Source organism: Cyrtonyx montezumae, unplaced genomic scaffold, assembly GCF_038088225.1.
Source record: "Cyrtonyx montezumae isolate F1298 unplaced genomic scaffold, pur_monq_1.0 scaffold_3, whole genome shotgun sequence".
NCBI classification, from domain to species: Eukaryota; Metazoa; Chordata; class Aves; order Galliformes; family Odontophoridae; genus Cyrtonyx; species Cyrtonyx montezumae.
In genome coordinates this window covers 105,937,283-105,958,831 of record NW_027072034.1, presented here as the reverse complement: position 1 = coordinate 105,958,831, position 21,549 = coordinate 105,937,283, and the positions used below count along the sequence as shown (strand labels likewise).

At 43.2% G+C, this 21,549-nt stretch overlaps 1 protein-coding gene across 4 annotated transcripts in view; it reads right to left on the bottom strand.

The window, feature by feature from the left end:
* Positions 1-21,549, bottom strand: part of CRADD (CASP2 and RIPK1 domain containing adaptor with death domain) — a 74,900-nt gene that overhangs the window by 1,166 nt on the left and 52,185 nt on the right. The window lies entirely within an intron of this gene.

Sequence of the window (21,549 nt, the reverse complement as noted above, 5' to 3'; positions counted from 1 at the left end):
GACACATACAAGACCAATAATACCTTATCACTTCGGTCCTGTCTCTCTGTATATAGACGTCAGAAGTAATTGACTGCTTAGCTACCAGAAAGTCTTCAGTTTCCTAAGATGCTGCTTACCCTTTGTTCCTTGTCATATATAGCAAAATCATCTTTGGGTGGCCAGCTTTGGGGGCTCTGCTTTTATTGGAATAAACCCTAACAGTGCTCAGATTAATTATTGCTGAGGAGGGAAATAGGCTCTTCTAGAATACAATTCATATATTGGAAAGAAGATGTTTAAAATAGACCAGATGAATTACTCCTCTAAAAATGCACATTTCTCTCCGCTGACTATAAAAGGAGCGCTGGGTATAAGCTCAGATGTTGACGTCGATGCTGTAAACGCCCAGCGCTGCTGAAATGGTTCTCTGCCTGTAAATTCAAACCACAGACCAGTTGCTTTGAAAAGGTGTACCTAGAAAAGCAGCGTATCTGTAAAACATATTCACTCCCTGATAACTTTTGAGATCACAAGCTGAAATGAAGGGTCAAAGCAAGCTGCAATTGCTACTCTACTTTTGTCACTGAAGATAACTGCGTCAAAACAGAGCAAAAATAACCTCAGGAAAATGCTAATTATAGCCTGCCAGTCTGAAACAGCAGCCTCCCTCCAGAAGAGCTGCTTTGCAAGATCTAATTTATAGCTCCAATACCCTGCTCACAGTCTCTGCCACAGCAGAGCAGCAACACTAGAAAGCACTACTCCATTGTCTCAGAACAAAAATCGTTTTGTGCACAGAATACCCAGAGCCTGCAAATGTTTGTACTGTTCAAGCGCAGCCATACATGAGTGCTGTACAGAGCTGCTTTGCTGAGTAAAGGCAAAAGTGCTTTCTGGAGAGCATCTAGGTGTCACAGTTTTGGCTGGGATAGAGATTTTTTTTTTCCTAGAGGTTCATGTGATGCTGTGTTTTGGATTTTTGATGAAAATAGTGTTGACAACACATGGATGTTTCCGTTGCTGTGGAAAAGTGCACGTAGAAAGCCAAGGACTTTTCAGCTCCTTGTAGTGCCTTGCCAGCAAGGGGCCGGGCATGCCAAGCAGCTGGGAGGGGACAGAATCGGGACAGCTGACCCCAACCCACCAAAGGGATGTCCCACACCATAGAGCATCATGGACAGCAATAAAAGCCAGGGGAATGAAGGAGGAAGGGGTGGCTTTTTGGAGTGATGGCATTTGTCTTCCCAAGAAACCATCACCCATGACGAGCCCTGCTTTCCTGGTAGTGGCTGAACACCTGCCTGGTGATGGGAAGCGGGGAATGAGTTCCTCTCTTTGCTTCACTTACGTACATAACTTTTGTTTTACCTAGAAAACTGTCATTATCTCAGCCCACGGGTTCTTGGACTTTCCCCTTTCCAATTCTCTGCTCCATTCCATCTGGGGAGCATGAGTGAGCAGGTGGGTGGTGCTGAGCTGCCTGCAGGGTTAAACCACAGCATGGAACAGGGTCAGTGGCTGGTTTCTGTGCAGGGCACAGGCCGCACAGATTTCCTGCACAGGTCTCAGCTACAATAGCAAAGGTTGAATGTCCAGATCACCTTTTAGCTTCAGTGGCTCGTGAGATGGAAGGGTGTGTGCCAGGTCAGTGGCTCCAGGCCTTGTCACAGAGCTCAAGAACACCTCAGCTCCTCTCAAGAATACATCTGCAAAGACAAGGGCTCTGTGGCATGCAGGCCGAACATTTTGTTGGTGATGTCAGGAGTGGCAAAGGAGGCCAGGCCTACGCGGCCTGTCACCCCAGCACAACTCTCCTGAAGAAGGACAAGCAGCACTGCAGAGCTGTCCCCGTGTTACATACAACACCAGTTCCATGGGCACATCGGGATAACCGAGTGCCTGCCATGAACACAAATGTGAGCGCACGTATTCAACAATAAATACAATTTATAATAAAGACAGCTACCAGCCAACAACACTTCTTGCTATCAAACCCACACATTGTCTCTGCTACTAAGCAGGAACACCGTGCCCAGGAGCAGGACCTGCCAGTCTGAGCTTTTTGCTCTCACATTGAGATTTTTACATCTCGTGTTCACTAGCGGAATGATTTTATGGTACTGAAATGTGATCAAGCAGGGAGGCCTAACAACAATATATGTCAGCTTGTCCATCCAGCCTTTGATATCAGGCAGATTTTTTTACTACAACAAGTATCTTGCCTTCAGCCTGTTATCAGCCCTTTAATAAGAATAAGAATAAAACCCATCCAGGAAATCTTTTCATCTTGAGCTAGCATCTGATTCTAATACGGATGCAGGAAATTCTGGGACAGAAGCCAAATGTTAAATTTAATACAAAGGCCTGTTACTTTCGTCCCATTTTATTTTCTGTGATAGCTCTTTTTCAGCTCACTTCTCACTGAGAAAAACCCAAGACAAGTACTACATGACAGGCAACATTATTTAGAGGTATACAGAAATATTTAGTGAGATCACTGAGTTATGACAAATGTAAAATCATATAAAGGTTTGGATATGATCTATGATTAATAACACTCTTAATTTAATAAACACAAGGGTATTTCAGGTAAAAGGGAAATGCTTATTCTGTCTTCAGCAACCAAGCTGCTTTGAACACGTTGCAAAAACATTAAAGACAGCTTGTTTTGGTTATTTTTACTGCAGACCCCCGCTTACAATCTGCATTGGTCAGGAGGAGGCTGAAGGAGGTAGCGAGATTACAGTAAAAGTTCCAATTATGCAGAGGCTCTGGCTGCATTTGAAATACATATTTAGGAAACTGAAACCTCAATTTGCAAAAATAAGAAGCTTTTCTAGCTTTAGGTGGGTCCAATATGAAGATGTCTGTGCTTAAGATAGATAGAGGCTTGTGAAATTCATACTGCATTGCTGGAAATGGGGAGAAGTGGGGCTTGGGGAGGGGTGACCTGACTTGCACCCGGGGTGCCACTGGGTTGCCTGTTCATGATCTTGCTGCAGTGGTGTGTGCTGTACTTCACAGGGGGACCTGGAAGGTGCTGAGGGGTATTCCTGAAAAGACAATTTGCAGTGTTTCTACCTCTGGAGAGCATGCCAAGTGAAAGACCACAACAGCTGCAGACATGGTCTATCCTGTGAAGTGTCATGGCCGCATGCTGTGGAGGTTGAGAGTCCAACCTCTCGCTGCTCACACCAAAACCACCGAGTTCTTGAGAAATGGCAAGCTGACAGCACTGTTCTGGGGAGTGCACTGACGTAGAGCAGGGCTGCTCTACTGCTGGATTGCTGGAGCAGCACTGGGACCACAAAAATCCCCTTTCTTAGGGCTGAAAGCAGGGAGGATGCTCTCCACCCTGGATTTGGAGTTGGAACAGACCCAGAGAAAGAACTGTGGCTCCTCCAGTTCAAAAGCTGCAGCACAAAGGGGTAGGCTTCCCCTCTTCTCCACTTGTTCCTTTCCACTGGCTCTAGCTGGTCAAGGAAGATCATCCACCCTCAGCCTAAATCCTAGCTGTCCCAGCTGAAAACAAAAAGCAAACATTGACAGCTATTGACTTATGTGCTTCTGGACCATGTCTCAGAGTGAGGGACATGGCCATGCTGTTGAGTGAGGACAGGAAACAGACCCGGATATAAACTGAAATTATCACAGACAGGGACCGAACAAAACGAAGTAACCCAGATACCAAAAATATGTTTAGGGCAAAAGCATCCGGTTCCCACTTTGGCACTCACTTTTCTTTGAAATATTCCCAGCTTCAAGCACAAAACTCCAGGAAGTTGTAACAATCAGGGGGATGGAAAAAGAAACTCACCCCAGTTCGGCCCCCCTTGGCAGAAATGAGAGTATGTAATGTAAAGTCCAGCAAAAGTGAGCTCTGAATGAAGGAGAAAACAAGCCTGGCTCCAGCATGGGACACAGCAGCGAAAAGCACTGAGGTGTTTTTGGATTACCTGCAAAGTTCCCAAATGATTCCCCAGAACCACTGTCAGCCCAAAGTGCTTTACAGTTTTGTCTAAAGGACACTTCTCTGTGTAAATATGGCTTCTCTGTGTGTGACCAGAAGAGTCTATTAGAGTTTCAGAGATCCTTCCCCATATGCAGTCAATTCATTTTACTGGCTTTTGTATTTGCTGTGTAAAAAGTACTTTGATGGAAATTACGTGCCTGAATCCAAAGTGCCAAAAAAGTCCCAATCAGCTGCAACTTAATCCTGGAGGACAACTCCACAGGCAGTTAAGGACAGAGTTAGTGAGCCAGGGATAACTGAGCCCACCTGTTCTCTGAACACTCCTGGTTAAAGCTGCCCCTTGGAAAAGGATGTTCTGGGGACTACTCTCTGCTTCCAGCACTGCCTCTATTTCATCTGTTAAAATGACCACGTGCACTGTCACTGGATAAGATGGCAGAAACAGTCCCAGAAGAGGCTGGAATCCAGATTCCTCTGAGCTGCACATCCTAGTGCTGAGTTGCATGATAATGTTCTACTTTGTTCTCTTTCTCTGGATTAATAATTTCAGTAAAAAATAGCAAGATTTCTCTACAGAGGGTCAAGAACACTTCCAAACCTCCAGAATGGAGACTGGTGGAAAGAGAAAACTCCTGGGAAGAAAGAGGTATGCTGAGACACCATAAAATCAAATGCAGGAGTCCTTGGCTGAAAGTGCTAGGCAAACACTCTTTATTTTTGTATTATCACCTCACAAACAGGCAGGTGATTCTGGGCTTCAAATCTCGCACAGCTGGGAATGAGACTGCAGAAAGGAATAATTTCTTAGGTATGCTTCTAGCCTCAGCATCTCCTGTCAATAAGAGTCCAGTCCTTCAGTGATCTGGACTCAAGTGCCTAGCCCTTATTATTCACTTGACACCCTTACCAGATCCTACTCGCAATATCTAAAGAGTTCAAAGCAAGCATTTCAGAGTTCTCTTTGTCTTTTCTGGCATCTGGAATACACTTCTTCCCTGAGAAGTGCTAAAGCTGGAGCAAGCAATCCCACAAGCACAAAACAAAAAAAAACCTTGCTTCCCCAGGTGCGAGTCCACAGCTCACTGACTGCTGCTTCAACCTCACAGGACCTCTCCGGCTGCTTACTGACTCTCAGCATACTCATGAAATCGCTCTTCTTCACTACAGCAAGTAGGCAGGCTTCTTGAAACAGGACAACAGATTCAGAAGGTAGGCAAGTACACACAACAGCCCTCAGAAGAGAATAGCACAGCTTTGGTTACTAGGAAACTACGTTGCAGAAGATGGGCGCTCCCAGTGACAATGCAACAGCTCCACAGAACACCATCGCTAATGTGCCATCAGCCAGACACATGTGGAGCACTTCAGCTAAGGGCCGGGCTGGACAGGGCCCTGGGCAGCATGATGTAGCAGATGGCAGTCCTGCCTGTGACAGCGGTGTGGAACCAGATGATTGCTGAGGTGCCTTCCAACCCATGTTATTCTATGGTTCTGTGACTCATTGAAAACATATATAAGAAAGAACTAGTGTTCGTTGCTGCTTCCCTCCAGCCCCCTCTGAACGCAGTGCACTTGTTCAACTAGTCTGAACTGCCGACCCAGTACTGAGCAGGTCTGGTTGTGGTTGTCAGACTGTGTGCTGTGTATTTAGGCAGGTGCATTATGTTCCAGGAATTATTTAATGACTAGATGTCATAATAGAAAAAAACTGCATGTAACCATGTAGATTTGCTTTAAAGCCCTTGGGCCGAGCACAACAGCTCGAACTGGATCATGAAGTAGAGCAACACTTGGAGGATCACGCTGGGACAAGCTTTCAAGAGCTGTGAGGTGGGGTTGCAGAACCTGAAGGGGAAGGCGAGTGTGTAATGCTGATGATAACGGAAGGATCTGAGATTTCGGAGAGCTGCAGACCTCCAGGAGCTACCAGAGATCTTGGGTGAAAGAGCCCTGAGGGCTCCCAGCAGGTCGTGTACTTCATTAAATCAAAGACGGTATGATGAAAGTGGTCATGGTGAGAAGGATGGAATAAAGAGGGTAACTGCTGGGTAACCGCAGGGGGTGGGTTTGCTCCATTTATTAGAAAAGGGGATGGGAGGTGATAGTGGGCCTCCTTTTGTGGGGCTGCTCTTCTGCTTTCTTGTTCAGTTCTTCTCTCTCAGCCCTGTCCTAACAGGCAGAATGGAAGACATATGCCTGCTCCCTTCTTACAGTATATTCAAATTCATAAGCATGAACCCAACCCGCAGCAACAAATGACTAGAGTGCCAAATGGGAATGTACCATGATAGATTTACTTGGCGGGCTTGCATGAGGAATGCAACACTTATTCCTTCCTGAGCAAATTAAAAATGTTAATGAAGCACTATAAGGTTATTTCCTTGTGAACTTTAGAAGGCCTGACTCAGGACCCATCCAAACACAATAAACTAGCTCAAACTACTGATGAGTTAAAAAACAGTACAACAGACAGTCCAGAAACCAACCCATACTGCACAATTTGGGTGCTGTTCTTCTCCTGTTGCTGCTGCAAATTAAACATCAAACTGATTCAAAGGCTAGAAAGGGAACACTAGTGAATTGCAACAGCTCCAAATAATCATGCTCCATGGAAAATATTTATCTTCTATATATCATCGTATAGGTATTTTTTCCATATATCTGTAAATATGGATCATGCAGTCAATCCAGAGTCTATTCAGAACTACTATGGTCTGCTTCATGGTGCCAGTGAGTTTCAAAAAGTGTTGGATCTTGGAATGAGTAAAATGGAACCATACCCCGTAGTACCTGAACATGGACAGCTGACCCCATTATAGATATTTATGTGTATAAAGTTAAAACACACAGACTAAAGTAATTTACAGAGGAAATTTTAAAAAACTCAGAGAAGATGTTTGACTTTTAGCACACAGCCAGATGTTTCTCTGCCATGGTGGCAGAGGGTGGCCGTTGTTCCACTTGTCGATGCCTGCTGCCTCCTCTGCAGGTTTCTGCTCATTATCAAACAGAGTCATGCCTACCTCTTTCAACTTGTTTCACTATATCAGGGGACATCATTTTATGATGACTGTGGAGAATGTGCTGATCTCCACTTGGAAACTCCCTCTTCTTCCACAGAATTGTATCAACAGAGGAAAACCCTGGTGATGGAAAAGATGCAGCTTTGCAGGAACAATGGGCCCAGTTACCTTCCCAAGAATGCCTGTATAAATCCAGAATAAATACTATCTTCTCTAATGCAATCAAAATAAAATCTTTTTTCATTTAATTTTTCTGACTAAACTATGGAACGGAGACTGCACCATAAGCATATGCAAGGAGAGAAATCTACACTGACTATGTCCCAGTAAAACAGACTGACAGAGAACTTTATGTTCAGCTGAGTATATGTCCTAGCTAGACTTCACAGATGCAGGATTTTGAAGTTTCTGTAAGATGATTTTCTGATCTTATGAATACATGTAGTCATTAATATACAGAATGTGTATGATTAAAACCAACCTCAGCAATTAGAGATCGTAAAACACACTTACCCTTAAGTGTACTCCTATTATGGTAATTTACATTTACACTTCTCATAATTAAATTATCAGACACTAATCAAAATGAAAGTAAATGTTATTAAGGTTGTCTGTGTTCTTCCACATCATGCTGTTTCTCAAAACATGCTGCATAATAGAAAGTTTTCTGTTTTTTTTTAACACAAGTATGAATCTAATACTCTAACAGTCAATGCGTAGAAAGAAATGCAGCCATGAGTCTGTGATAATCCCATCTATAGGAACTTTAAACAGTCTCCTTCAAGTGAAATCCTACCCGCTCTTGGCACCAAATTCAATTCCATCCTGCTGAGATTACGCACTTCTACGGTAATTAAAAGGTACATACATCTTCACTCACTGGCAACCTCTTCATCTGCATGCTTTATGTTAGTGGCTGCACTTGGACAAAGCTTTTGTGCTTTGCTGGCATTTGTGTCATCCAGCAGCAGTCAGGTTGCTGCCTTCTGCTTTGTTTTTCATCTTACATCTTTAAATACCTACGGGGAGGGAGGCAAAGGGATGAGGCTGGACTCTTCTCTGCAGTGTGTGGCAACAGGATGAGGGGAAATGGCCACAAACTGAAGCATAGGAAGTTGCACACAAATGTGCATGGGAACTTCTTCACAGTGCAGTGACGGAGCACTGGCACAGCTGCACAGAGAGGTGGTGGAGTCTCCTCTGGAGACGTTTAGGACCCGCCTGGACGCCTACCTGTGCAACCTGGGCTAGGGAGCTGCTTTGGCAGGGGGGTTGGACTCGACGCTCTCTAGAGGTCCCTTCCAACTCCTACAGTTCTGTGATTCTGGGACATTAAATAAATTTGTGATAATAGAGTAGGAAAAATAGGAGGCATAAAATTTTTTTAAATTTGTAAATCTACAGGAAAGAATACAGAGATTTCTATTATGGCTCAGTACCAGCAGCTAATTCATGTTCTCTTTATCACTTACTAATGGATGCACAGTAGCTGTGGATCCAGCAGCAGACTAGTAAAATCTGAAACATAAATATTCATGACAAAAGGTTTCAACTGTATTCTCACCACTCAGTTCCAGTAGCTGCACAGTTTCCCATGATTTATTATTTGTAATGCATCTAACGCGTTGTTACCTCTACAGATTTCTGCAGACTGTTAGCCTTCAGTATTAGTCCTGCTTAATCCATGTTAAACAGATTGACAGGGAAGTCCCTAAATATAATCATGCTTTCACCCTTGTCAGGCTGCAGGAAGAAATCCCTGGCTTTGAGGAGCTGAAGCTAATCCGTTTTTCACTTTTCAAGTGCTTTCTATGGAGAAGAGCATGGATGAAGTTTCAGCAGTTAATACCACGGATTCGGTTCTGTTTCACATGCAGAAATTAAATAATTACAACCCTACCTAGTAGCTCTCTGCTGTTGCACAAGAAATCACGTAATTGATTGTATAAATTGAAAGACATCTATCAGTGCATATGAGGAAAGGAATTCCTATGCAAAGAAAGCATAAATACAACAGGTTTATGTTGTGAAATATATTTATGTTGTGAACCTCCCTTTTCAAGCAGGTTCACCTAAACATTATAGTCAGGACTGAATTGAATAATACTGTGTTCTTATGCTTTTGTAGTTTTAGCAGTATGATACTGCTCTATTACCTCAAGTGGAAATCACATTTGCTTGATATTTCCAATGGATTTACATTTATTTATTTATTACATGTATTTACGTACAACACTGTTGTACTTAAATAACCCACACACACAGCACTGAAGCTGCCCAGGTAGGTGGCGGAGTCGCTGTCCCTGTGAGGTGCTCCAGAACCATGTGGATGTGGCACTGAGGGACAGGATCAGTGGGCATGGTGGGCATGGGCTGATGGTTGGATGAGATGTTCTTGAAAGTCTTTCCCAACCTTAATGATTCTATGATTCTACAACTCTACGAACTGTGTGAACAGCATACAGCACTAAGGGAAAAAGAAACAAACATCCAATTAATGGGAAGACTCTGAGGAACACCTGAGCTTGGAAGAACTGCATAAATACAAATACTGAGCATTCAGATCATGGCCAAAGATTTTTCTGAATATGCCTTGAAAAGTTTTATGGAAACAACAGGTAAGACCATGCTTTTGGAAGCCAATACAAAGCTATCTGATAACGTGGCAGAGCACAGATAAGAGTCCCTAGTTTACATGCCATCAGTCACATCAAGAGTGAACTCTAGAAAAAATGCTGAAAATCAAATTCTAAAGTATGTCTGTGAATTTCTATTTAATTTTGAATGCTCTGCAGTTCTCAGCGAATTCAATGGAATTTGATAGTACTCACGACGCTTTCAACCACTAATTAAGGGTCTGAACCATACGAAGCCATCATTTCCCTCAATCAAGTCTCTTCTCTGCACTATCACAAATAATAATTAACAATCAGTGGTTGGTTGTACAAAGTCATGACGATCAGAAGGCACATTTGTACCTGCAGCAGACTTCTCATGGTTCCATAGGAAACCAGTGTTTACCCAGGTGGGCAGGGCATCACTGACAGAAGTACTCACCCACTCTAAGTGCAAAACAAAGACAACTGGAGCGATTAATGATTATTTTGTCAGCTATGTGACAAACTCATCACGCAATTTTTGTCAAGGGATTAGCAAGAAACTTCTTTTGACAGAAACTACTTGAATACTGACTTCAAATGTCTTTCACGGAGCTGAGTCACGTATTAATTCTGCTGCTCCTCTGCGTGTAAGACCCATAGCAGGATCTGCAGGATGTTTATCTGACGATAAGCACAATGAGCGAGTAAAGTTTTTACTAGCAACTTTCCTTCCTAGAAATATTTCTAAAGGCTGAGGCGTTTCAAAGATAAAATCACGCACTTGGACTTCGCTATAGATGTTTCTCTCATGCAAAAACAAAGCTGACGCTGCCAGCACGAAGGACTGCTCTGTTATATAACACGACTAGTCACACATTTTTCTCTTGCAGAACTTTAACCAAACAGGACAAGAAGCCGTTATACTTAACCCTGATAAAACTGCTCATTCCACCTAGAGGTTTTTCATCAAGCTGGCTATTCTTTTTGCCTTGGTTTGAGTAGTCAGAAATATCAGAATCAAAGATCTGCGCAACAGATGGAACTTCGTTTAGAAGAATGCCTTTGGCTCGTGAAGATCTTTGCCTGGCAGGTGTCAAACCAAAATTAATACTGCACATATTATGCTTTACCGAGTTTCAGATTTTAGCAAAGTGAGACTACGTTCCTTCCTGACCACATATATTAATAGAACAAGCCGTGCAGAGCAAGCTAAAACAGTGCTATCATTATCCTGAATCCTCCACTGCTTGGCACTTCACTTAATCATTTACACCCATGCAAAGCAAGTAATCAGAACGCTACCAATGGGTCAGCTGAGTGTCCTTCTATAAACATTTTGCACAGGTGTGAAAGACTTCACTAAATGCCATAAGCAAGACAGACTTCAATCTGTCCTGCTTCTTTTTTTGCTCCTTTTCTTATGTTGGGACCTTTCTCCTTAAAAGCTTATGAACTTCAGTAGTTTTCGACATTTTATGATCCCCAGGAAAACCAGCTACTGGTACTAAAGTGCACTGCTTAGCTGTGACTGGGCAATCTACCCGGCCTGCCAAGTTGGAGCTACAACGTCCCAAGCCGCCTGACTGGGTGTTACACAGGTACCAGTGTTCCCAGCTAGTGGGGCTCAGCACCACAACCTGCTCAGGTGCCAAGTCACTTACAGATCTGGGGGAAATGAATCTGGAATCTCGTGATTTATGTGACACAGCTGGACTGAAAGCGATTCCAGCTGACTGATAGGACAGTAATTTTAAAGGGTCACAGTCAGAGGACTTTCATTTATCTGTACGGCAAATGGGAAATTACATCTGTGTGTGTATACATTGGTATATATATATATGGATATAGATATATGAACATTTCCAACTTTTTATTAAAAAAAATAGATGAAAGTCTTAGGTATCCGAAAGTCAAATTCATCCCCTCTTTGATATTATTTCCACAAATTCATTGGAGGGAACTGGCGAGCCTCCCTTTGAGAAATGGAAGTAGGAGAGTGGGTATAGCACAGAGCACTTTGCACTGCAAGTTCTTCCCCTTCTTTCCCCTCTGACTCAGTGCTGATCTCACACCCGACGTGATGTGCTTGCTGGCACGCTTCATGCCTGCCCTGGGATGCAGCACTCTGACCAACCGCGCTCACCAAGGGTCCCAAGACAGTACTGAAAGTAACGAGGTGACTCACAGCTGTGACCATGCCCTTGAAGGCTGGGGGCCCAGTTACTCTTTCTCTCTCACGAATGGTGTTTTGCCAAAGCAATCGAAGCAAATTCAAAATCAAACAAGCTATAAGCAAACACTTGTATTACTTAAGATATTTATATAAGATTTATGCCAGTATTAGTGGGACAATTCATATACAAACCTCAGCATCTGAAAAAATCTTGTGCTTAAACGATTAATTTTCACGTCTTGTGCATACAGAGCAATGTTTTCCCTCACAGTTTCATAGTCTACTTGCTGCCAGATTTTGATCCAGAATCAAACTTTCAGTCGTTTTGGCTTTTGTACATGGCAAATCAGAAATGAAAATGTCTTAACATCAGAAAGGAAAAGGCTGGAAGATCAGACAGGCCGTAGAAGATTTGTTTTACTTGGTTTGGGAATTTAACGCAGCTATGCTAACCTAAGTGAATCTGACACAAACCCAAAAGGCGAAACAAGAAACTAGACAACTCCGTTTTGTCCCAGAGATGCAGAAATACAAGCTATGCTTGCATCCCTGCGGGAACCAACTCTGAAACCATGCTATGAACAAGTTAGAAGAGTTGCTTACTTGCTCAGCGACTGGAAACAGCTGACGTCACATCTACCTTCTAAAGGTAAAAATGGGAAAGCATCTTAAAAAATGATCTATTTATTTTTTTCTTAAGGAAATATCTCTGTAGTCCAACAAACTCATAAACAAAGATATCAGGACTTTTTTTTATAATGCTGTCAGTTTTCCTGACAGAATTGTAAACTTGAACATTTTTGTCTTCCTCCCTTCTTCAGATGTAACTGCTAGGTGTTGGCTGACCTTAATAAACAAAATATGTCATGCAACGACCCTTCTGAGTGATTCTAGTGTCAGTAAAGAGAAATAGTTTGAACCTCACACACTCAACATGTTGTGCCTGTGGGCTCCTCCCAGCTGCACTGAGTGCAACCAAACAAATCTGAGATGCAAAGCTGACAAGTTCTGAGGAAGTGTCCTCAGACTTTCATTTGAGGAAATACAATACACATCTGCATATGCAAGAACTTTGCTGTGTAACAAACCACACAAACAGAGCCCTGCTACCTAACCTCACCTTCCATTTGCACTTTAATGCTCATCAATATGTTAAACACAGGTACAGGGGGCACGTGTGCAAAGTTTACAGGTTCAAGTGCAGAAAACAGATGAAAATCTGGCTTTAATGCTTTGGTTTTACTTCATTTTGTAGATGACAGCTTTTAAAGGTGATTATAAAGCCTAGGAGTTTTGTCCTGAAGATGCAGAACTAAATTATTTAACCATCTTCATTCAGTTTTTTACACTGAAAACGAGGCCTTCTTGTCCACTTGAAAGAGGTCAACAAGAACATAAAATTATCTCTGACTCAGGCTTTTCAAGAAGTATTATTTACTGGTATTTATACCGTATTTACGTTGTTTGAGCACTTTAGACACGCTATGAGAAGGTTTTGCTGTGCACATCTTAGAGTCTAAAGATTTATGAAGGTACTCCCTTCCAAAACTGCTGAGTGAGTTTGGATACTCAAGTTGAAATCTGCAAAGAGCCTGAGTGTTTTCAGGAAGTTCTGTACAGACGGATTGTGAAACGGCAGAGAGCCTCAGGATGAGCACAAGAAGCTAAAGCCGGGTCCAAAGCATTTGACTCAACAGACCTCTTCTGTAAACCAAGCAAGGAAAGCACAAGCCATTTTTAATACTGTTCTTTGTGTCATGCAATTATTTCCACATGCAACTGGAGAAACTCAGTCAACAAACAATGCTTCCATCTGTATGTGCCACAGGAGCGCACTGTCTGTGGGAAAAAGAAGGGTGTTTGGAACTACTAAAATGAATACAGCACCATGTAAAATTGCTCCAAATACACAACTGCAAAAAACTGTAAAAAACTGTAGCCCTGTCACCCCACAAACTGCTCTTCCAAAGACAGTTTCATTAAGAAACACAGCTTGAGAATATCTATCAAAAAAGATCAGAGCTACACACAGGGACAGCAGGAGGCAGCTGAAGCAATCTGCAGCACAGCCCTGGTGCTCATCCGTCTCTGACTCCAAGAAAAGTCTAATTACCACATGAATATACCTATTAGTCTAAAAGAAATGACCTCAAAACTCTGCCTGAAAGAGACAGTCAGAACTCTGCTTTTGTGCAAGAATCTACAGCCCTGTTTGTCCCAGTCTGATACACTCGGTTAGACTGACAACACAGTTCCGGCTTTTATTGACATTTTTCCACGGGAATCACTATATCGCACTTGTCCTGTTGCACAGAAAAGCAACTCTGCCTCTACTTTTTATTCCTCTGAAGCATTAATTGTGCAACATTTGATTTAGAAACATATTTGAAGATGTTTTAGATATTAGCTCATTTGTACACCATCCCAGGCTTTCCAGGAACTCTAAACAAACAGCCTTCTAGTCTTATATCTGAACTACTGTATTTTATGGCTTCCACACTGTACTGTCTGGAAACTCCCAGCGAGACAGGCCTCATTGTCTCTAATGGAGGAAGAACAGACAGACACTTGGCAACCCCAGATCCTGAAAAAGGCTTTGTGCGTATCCATTTGTGTATGCAGAGAATGCCATCAGAGAGTTCAAACAGCTCTGAAGTGCCGGGCCTAACCAGGCCAAAAAGGAAAAGCATCCGCAGAGATCACAGATGAGGAGCAATCCCACTCACCCACGCTGGATTTCCTGCTCGTGAAAGGTGCCCATCTTTAGATGCGGATGGAGATGCCTCTGCTGTTTCAATTGGAACGGTTAATTTACGAGGTGCTAGAAATGCAAACAGAAAATTGTCCCAAACCATCTAAGTACAGAAGTGCTGGAATGGTCACTCCCTGCTGTTCAGCTTTCACAGCCCGCTCTGTGGGGTGTGGAGGGCTGGGTGGAGGCACCCATAGCCCTGCTGGTTGTCCTACAGCAACTGTGGGCCTTTGGTGCCTTCTCTTTGTGGATGCAATGCGTCGTCACAACTATTTCTCAAAGGACCTGATGCTTTCACAAGCAGCTACCTCAAGGCCATGGCTGATCCACTTCCACAGCTGCCTGTCACGTAACCCACACTGGCCAACACGCAGTCCTGCGACCAGATGGGCAGGAGCAGCTGTGCCAAAGGTGTGTTGCAAGCTTTTCTGTAATAAAAATCCCCTCCTACTTTTAGAAAATGCATTTCTTCTTCTTTTTTTCTTTCTTCTTTAGTGCTTTCTCTCCTTTCCCTCCCACTTTTTCTAGTGGGAATGAAAGTGACAGGGAGAATAATGATTTCCTCAGCTTCTGTTGGAAAAAAAAAAAAAAAAACACACAAAATTTTCCACCAAGACAGATTTTTGTTCCTGGTTTTTCTTTCTTTTTTTTTTTTTTTTTCAGTGAAGTTCAGAATCCTTTTTTTTTATTAAAAATTTCCTACATGAGTGTCCAGCTAATACAGACATTTGGAGTGGAAGGCAGCATGGAGCCGGTAACTATTGACCTCTGTTTTGTTTATCACAAAACCCAGGTTTACCAGTGGCAAGAGGTCAGCTTGAATTTTTCCCTTCAACTGTATCTTTATGAAATGGTTGTTGGGGTTTAGGAGGAAGAAATCACACCCTACAGCCCAGCACGGAAGCACAGAGTGTGATGTTTTCCTTCTGCCAGTTGGCTCCATGTACTCCAGTGCAATCCTCATTGTCTCTGCATGTTAGGGATGGAGGGAGAGAGCACCCTGAGCTATGAGACAGTCGAGGGAGACAGAAGTGCAGCAGCCCTTCCATGTATGGGAGGATAGAGATAGGAGTGACCAGAGAAGAGCAAGACAAACTCCCCAAGGCCACAGACTTTGACACACAGAGGCTGGAGGGAGTTTGGGATGCCAGAGTGGCTGATGTGGAGCACGAGTGCGCATACACTGCACACTGTTTGTACGCAGGAGTCTACCTTGTTTAAGGCTTGCTTTGTCTTAACAGATGGTAAGCATGATGGCTGCTGGGTTAAGGCTTTTCTGCCAAACCAGCCCCAGGCTGTTTTCAAAAATAAAGAATGCTGCTCTCTTTACCAAAGCAAAAATAGCTGTCTCTCCAATTCTTTCCATCAAACTATTATTTTATATGTTTCAGGGGTAAGTAGCTAGACAGACTACATAATTACCATTACACAATTTTTAATTAACTACCTACAACAATCTTCCTGCTTCAACGATTGTTGTTTTGTTTTGTTCATTTTTTGAGGCCGCACCATCAATCTGACTTCCCTACAGTTCAGAGCAGAGATTCCACCACCAGTTCAGAATGCGACCTGTCGCTCTAGTCATACCACATCTGCCATGCAAACACCCCAACATCATTAGCACTAGCAAATACGTAAGGCTGTAAAGAACTGTACCAGAAAAGAGTGACAGAAGCAAGTACTGGTTTAGATCATTCGTTCAGCAGCTTTTCTGTTTTTGGCCGGGACCCTCCTGTAAGGCTTGGCTGCCAACCCACGGTGTGCACTGCAGCAGTCCCCACGGCGGCAGCACCTTGTGGTCCCCTTCTTTCCTGCAGCACAGCTGGGCACCCCAACACCACCAGACATGACCCAGAGCCTCCCCAACCTGCAGCGGGGCGTTGCTGCCTAATGCTCAACAACTACCTACAAAATGCAAGCTAAGTGAAACTCCAGCGACCTTCGTTGGCACAAGTAAGTTCCATGCAAACCAACCAAAATAACAGCCCTTGGAAATATGACGAGTTCTGGGGACAAACAATACTCACACTCTTTCCTCTACAACTGAATCTGCTCGCACCTGGAGGTATGAGAGCAGGAACCCCAACCACACACACACACACACATGCAGCTTCTCAGCAGACCACCAGCAACTGCTGAGCCAGAAGATGCAGCTGGAGTCCAGCAAACCTCCACAAGCCATGAAGCACCAGTGGGTCAGATTTTACGGTGTCAGCCCAAATTCAGTAACAACATCACAGGGTGTATATCCATCAGCCAAGCCAGCTGTTCTCCCAAGTTCCTCAAGCCTTTAGCTGCACTGCATGGAATTGCTGCTCTCCACATGGAACACGTCGGTAAGAGCAAAGTCTGCCACGGCAACTGCAACAGCACTGCACATTTTTGGTGTGACAAGCTATAGTTAGAGTTGAAAAGTACTGCTTTGTGAGCCGAAAAGCGAATCAAACAATGAGCTATACAGCTGGAAACTTCAGGCCTAATGTTCTAATACCTGATGTCGTTTCCCAAAACAAAGGATCATGTATGCACACTGTAGACATCTTCTGTTCAGAGCAATGCTAATACATTATGTCTCACAGGCATTGGACGTGAAGTGTCCTGCACCCCCATACACTCACAAGACGGCCTTAATCTGGATCCATGCTGCCTCCAAATAGCTTTCTGTATGGACAGGACCAGAAAACAACAGAGTAACCAAGCAAGCCACCCTATTATGCAACAGACGGTGAAACTATTTGTGCCAGTACGCCGTGGTTTTCATTCCTCTGAAGGCTGCTTTCCTCCAGGGGATTCCAGTAAAGGGACTAACTGAAGTGTGTTTTGACAAGTTGTAACAGCACAGAAAACCCACCTATGAAATTACATCCTGGTAGCATCTTCCAAAGTAAACTGAAGTCTTGATATCACCGCTCATTTGGGAAACTACTACGCCATAGCTTATATTTGTTACGAGAACATAGCTTGAGGATTTTCTGTAGATAACAAGTGTTGTTATTCGTAACGATTCCAATCCCCACCACCACTAGGTGTTTGTACCTGCAAGGGCCTTACACATATAATCTCCTGCAAGAACAAAAATAATAAAATATGAGAATAATAAAAAGATGAAGTCTTAATTTATTTTCATTTCATCTAATCTACTTGCTTTCACTTTACATGCTAACAGTAAGTACAAGTATCACTCTTCCTGTGTCATGTTCTTAGGTTGATCGAAAAGATTTTGTCTCTGCCTGTTCTTGGAGTTAGACTGTCGGTTGCCATTATAGCAATTTTTAGGAGTATATAATCCATGACTTCTGTAGCCATGCTTTGCCCTGTCCTGACCAACATGTGCCAGCAGAACTGGGAACAGCCTCCAGAGGGAGGACAGGGGCAGAGGACAGCTGGATCTAAGCTAAAGAGAGAAGATCCAGCCCAACTCCTTGTTAAAATGGAGATCTTTGCATCACAACTGAGTTTAGGCTAGAAGCTGTTTAATGCAGGGCAATGCCTTATGTACAAGTAATTTAGAGTCAGAGGGCAGACAGCTCCAGTACCAGTAACCATCTCTTCTTCCCATGACAAGCTTTAAGATGCTAACTGTGAGTGCATTTTGGAAAGCAGGCTAGCAGAAGTACAGATGCACTGACTCAGCTTCTGCTCCTGAGCTTGGCTGCAGCCTGGACCAGTGAGCACAGACCACCAATATCTCACAGAAAGACAAAGGAGACAGCAGCAGTGAAAAGGAAGGAAGTCCCACACTAAAACATTTCATTTTTTGATATTTTTCTTCCTGAATATTTCAAAACATAAAGCAGACACATTTTTTGCAGAAGTGACCAGGTTTTATTAAAGACAGGATATTGATATGAAACATTCATGGCCCTCAACTTAGCAGTATTTCTTCTGGATGGGGTAATGAAACGAATTTATTACACATCAGTGCCAAGAAGCTCATAATAAAAATACAGATTTTGGTTCTCAAATTCATCAACTCAAACCAGATACATTTGAAAAAAACACACTACAGCAGCAGGAAGAATGTAAGTCTCGTAAGATACTTGAGTTACCAAAGCTGCATATGAAATACATATTTTATCCAACAACAGGATACAAAGTAAATTATTTGATTTAAAAATTCCGGAACAAAGGCACCCTGTGAAGACATGAGAAGGAGACCCCTTCTCATGTTATCCCAGGTGCGGGGCGTAAGGAGGAAGATATATAGTTGTGTTGGACATAAACAAAGCATGCAGATTTTATTGCGTTTCAAGTTGCTGATTTTACGAGACTTGATATGAAATAATAAAGCACGGATGAAGCAAGATAGAGAAATTCTGCCACTTCTCTGGAAGCTTGGCTCTGGAGAAGGTTCAGGCAGAACACAGACACAGCAAACCTTCCATTCTACCCTGATGGCTTGGCCTCCTGTTCTTTGCTTCTTTCTTTGCTGTGTCACACCTACCGGAGAATCAGCCAACAAGGAGCCATTTATTGAATTCTTAATAGTGAGCTGTGAATACTTCATTATGCTTCTTTCTGCTGCATTTTCTGCAAAAAAGGAAGATCTCTCTTCAAAATGTTCCCAGAGTTTGCCTGCATTGCATCTGCACAACCTACACGGCCTCAGGAAGGCATAACACATGAGCATGCTGCTCATGTGTTAGCAGAACAAGCTCATACACCTTGAGGTGTGATCGAAGGCATTGTCACTATGGAAAGTTTCCATACATCACGGTGGAAAGGACCAACCAGGTAACAACTCAACACTCTTCAATTCCAGACATGCCACTAAGGGGAAAAGTTGATTTTCATTTTAGTGCCAAGTATTTCCAGGGCTTCTGATTCCTCGCCTCTTCCAGCTCACCCTCAGGAAAAACAATGAAAAGAGAAGCAAAGCAAAATAAAACAAACAAGCAAGTACCATGGTGTTTCTGATTTCTCTCCATTACAGAACACACACACACACACACAAAAAAAACATTTAAAGCTGCTTTTGTTTTGGGAAATTACTAATCATGAGGCCTCCAGTACATGCCTATGTTTTGCAGAGAACGTAATGGAAAAGAAAGAGAGAGTTAGTGACTCTCCAAGAAAGATTTCATGAAAACAAGGTGGAAGGGAGTTTGTTTGGATTTAATGTTTCCCCAGCAGCATCTCTAATCCAAACATTACAACACAGGTCAAATGGAGGGAAGCCAGAAAATGAAACACATTAAAAATAGCCCTTAAAAAGGAAAGTGAAAGTGATTGGTCTTTTTCCACCTTTTGTGACCATGAAATATAAATTCTGTGACAAAAGTAAATAAATAAATAAATGAATCTGGGCTCTGGTACCATCACTGATCGTCAGTAAATAATGCAATCAGTGCATGGGAAGTCCCACAGAGAGCTATATATCCAGCTGCTAAAGTCCTTTCAAACTTAGAGATCTGGACTAGTACCGCTACCTGTACATAAACTTAGGTTAAAATATTTCATTTGTTGTCTGACAGCATTGATTTTAAAATCACATTATATCAAAAAGGTGCTTGTAGCTTTAATACATCAACTTAGTCCTACAAGTCAGCGCTACAAAAAGGTAATGCCTATTCTGCCACGTTTATGATGTCCTCAGCCCTTTGTCCCAGCACTTCCCAGCTGCCTTCTTGCAGATCAAAGTTCAGCAAAGCTCTCTCACAATGACTGTCACCAACATCAGAAAAACGGCATCTGGCAGCTGCCTTGGTAGTAATTTATAACCATAAAGTTAAGTCTTAACGGCTCCATACCCCAGCTAACAGCCTGGTTCACACATTGCAATACTCAAGTTTTCTTCTAGATATTCCTTTGAACTGAAGGAAATTAACCTTTTTAATGTTTGATAGCACTCAGACCTCGCATCCTGATGACAATGCAGGCTCCCTTCTTCTTTATTGCATGGGGCCTCAAAGTTTAAGAAGCAGGGGGAAGAGAGAGCACTGTGGCAATGGAAAGCAGTGACACTGTCTCTAGCAGATTCTCACAGACGGGCTTAGTCACAATACCGCTCAATGCCTCTTAAGCTGGCAATATGGCAAAATGCGTGTACGACGATTTTTCTCCCTCCTTCAGCTGCTCTCTGAGAACAAGGCATGCAGCATTCAGCAGGGAACTAGGGGCTTAAGCATTAAATTGTCTGAAAGACAAAGCGCTTGAGGCCCAAGCAAGCAAAAGCCTTCATCAAAGAAAGAGCCATTCCAAACCTCTCCTCAAGCACCATTGAATAAAAGTAATGATCTTACAGGAGGATGAAGCAACTTGAAGCAACAAAGTAAGAAATGTTCGATTTGGGAGAAAAGTAGCGTGCATTCTCGGAGGATGCTGACAAAGCCGGATACGTCAATCTCTCTGGAGGAAATGAGGCTGGAGGGAGACTCCCTCAGAGGCTGGGGAGAGAACTCCTGTCTGTCCTGACATGTCACCCCGAGGGAACTGCAGCAAAGGAGAAAAATGGGGAAAAGACAAGTTCTCTACTTTGGAATTCACCCGGAGCGGGAAACTTGTTCAAATGCTGCAAGCTGATCACTTCAGATTTCTGAATGGAATGAGGTCTGCATCTCTTGAAAGGAACAGGCACTCGTAAACAGTGCTCCAGGGAAAAGCCGTTGATGAAAGGTATTGTGCTGTGTGGAAAATGGAAAAAGAGAACTGCTCCAAACAGCCAGGGGCTCCACAGAGATCTGAGCAAAGGGAAAGTGGGAAGTGCAGACGTGAAGGATTTCAGAGATTAGATTTTGAGGGGGCTTCACTCACCTTTCTGAATGCTGAGACTCCCTCAATGCCATGCATGTCGTGAGTTGGGCAGACTGAATGACAAAATGCTGACAGAGATGAGACGTTGCAAGCCATCCTCCTATGGAGACCTGGAGCACCTAGCAGAAGGTTACCAGGGGTCTCTGGCCAGCGTTCTCAGTCCAGAATCTTCTTCCAGAGCTGGACAAACCCTTGATTTCACAGGTGAACAATGTTACAGTCCCCTCTACTAATACCTGACACTAGTGCTGCTGCTGACCCACTTTGTGCAGTATCTCTGGGTCAGAAGGGTT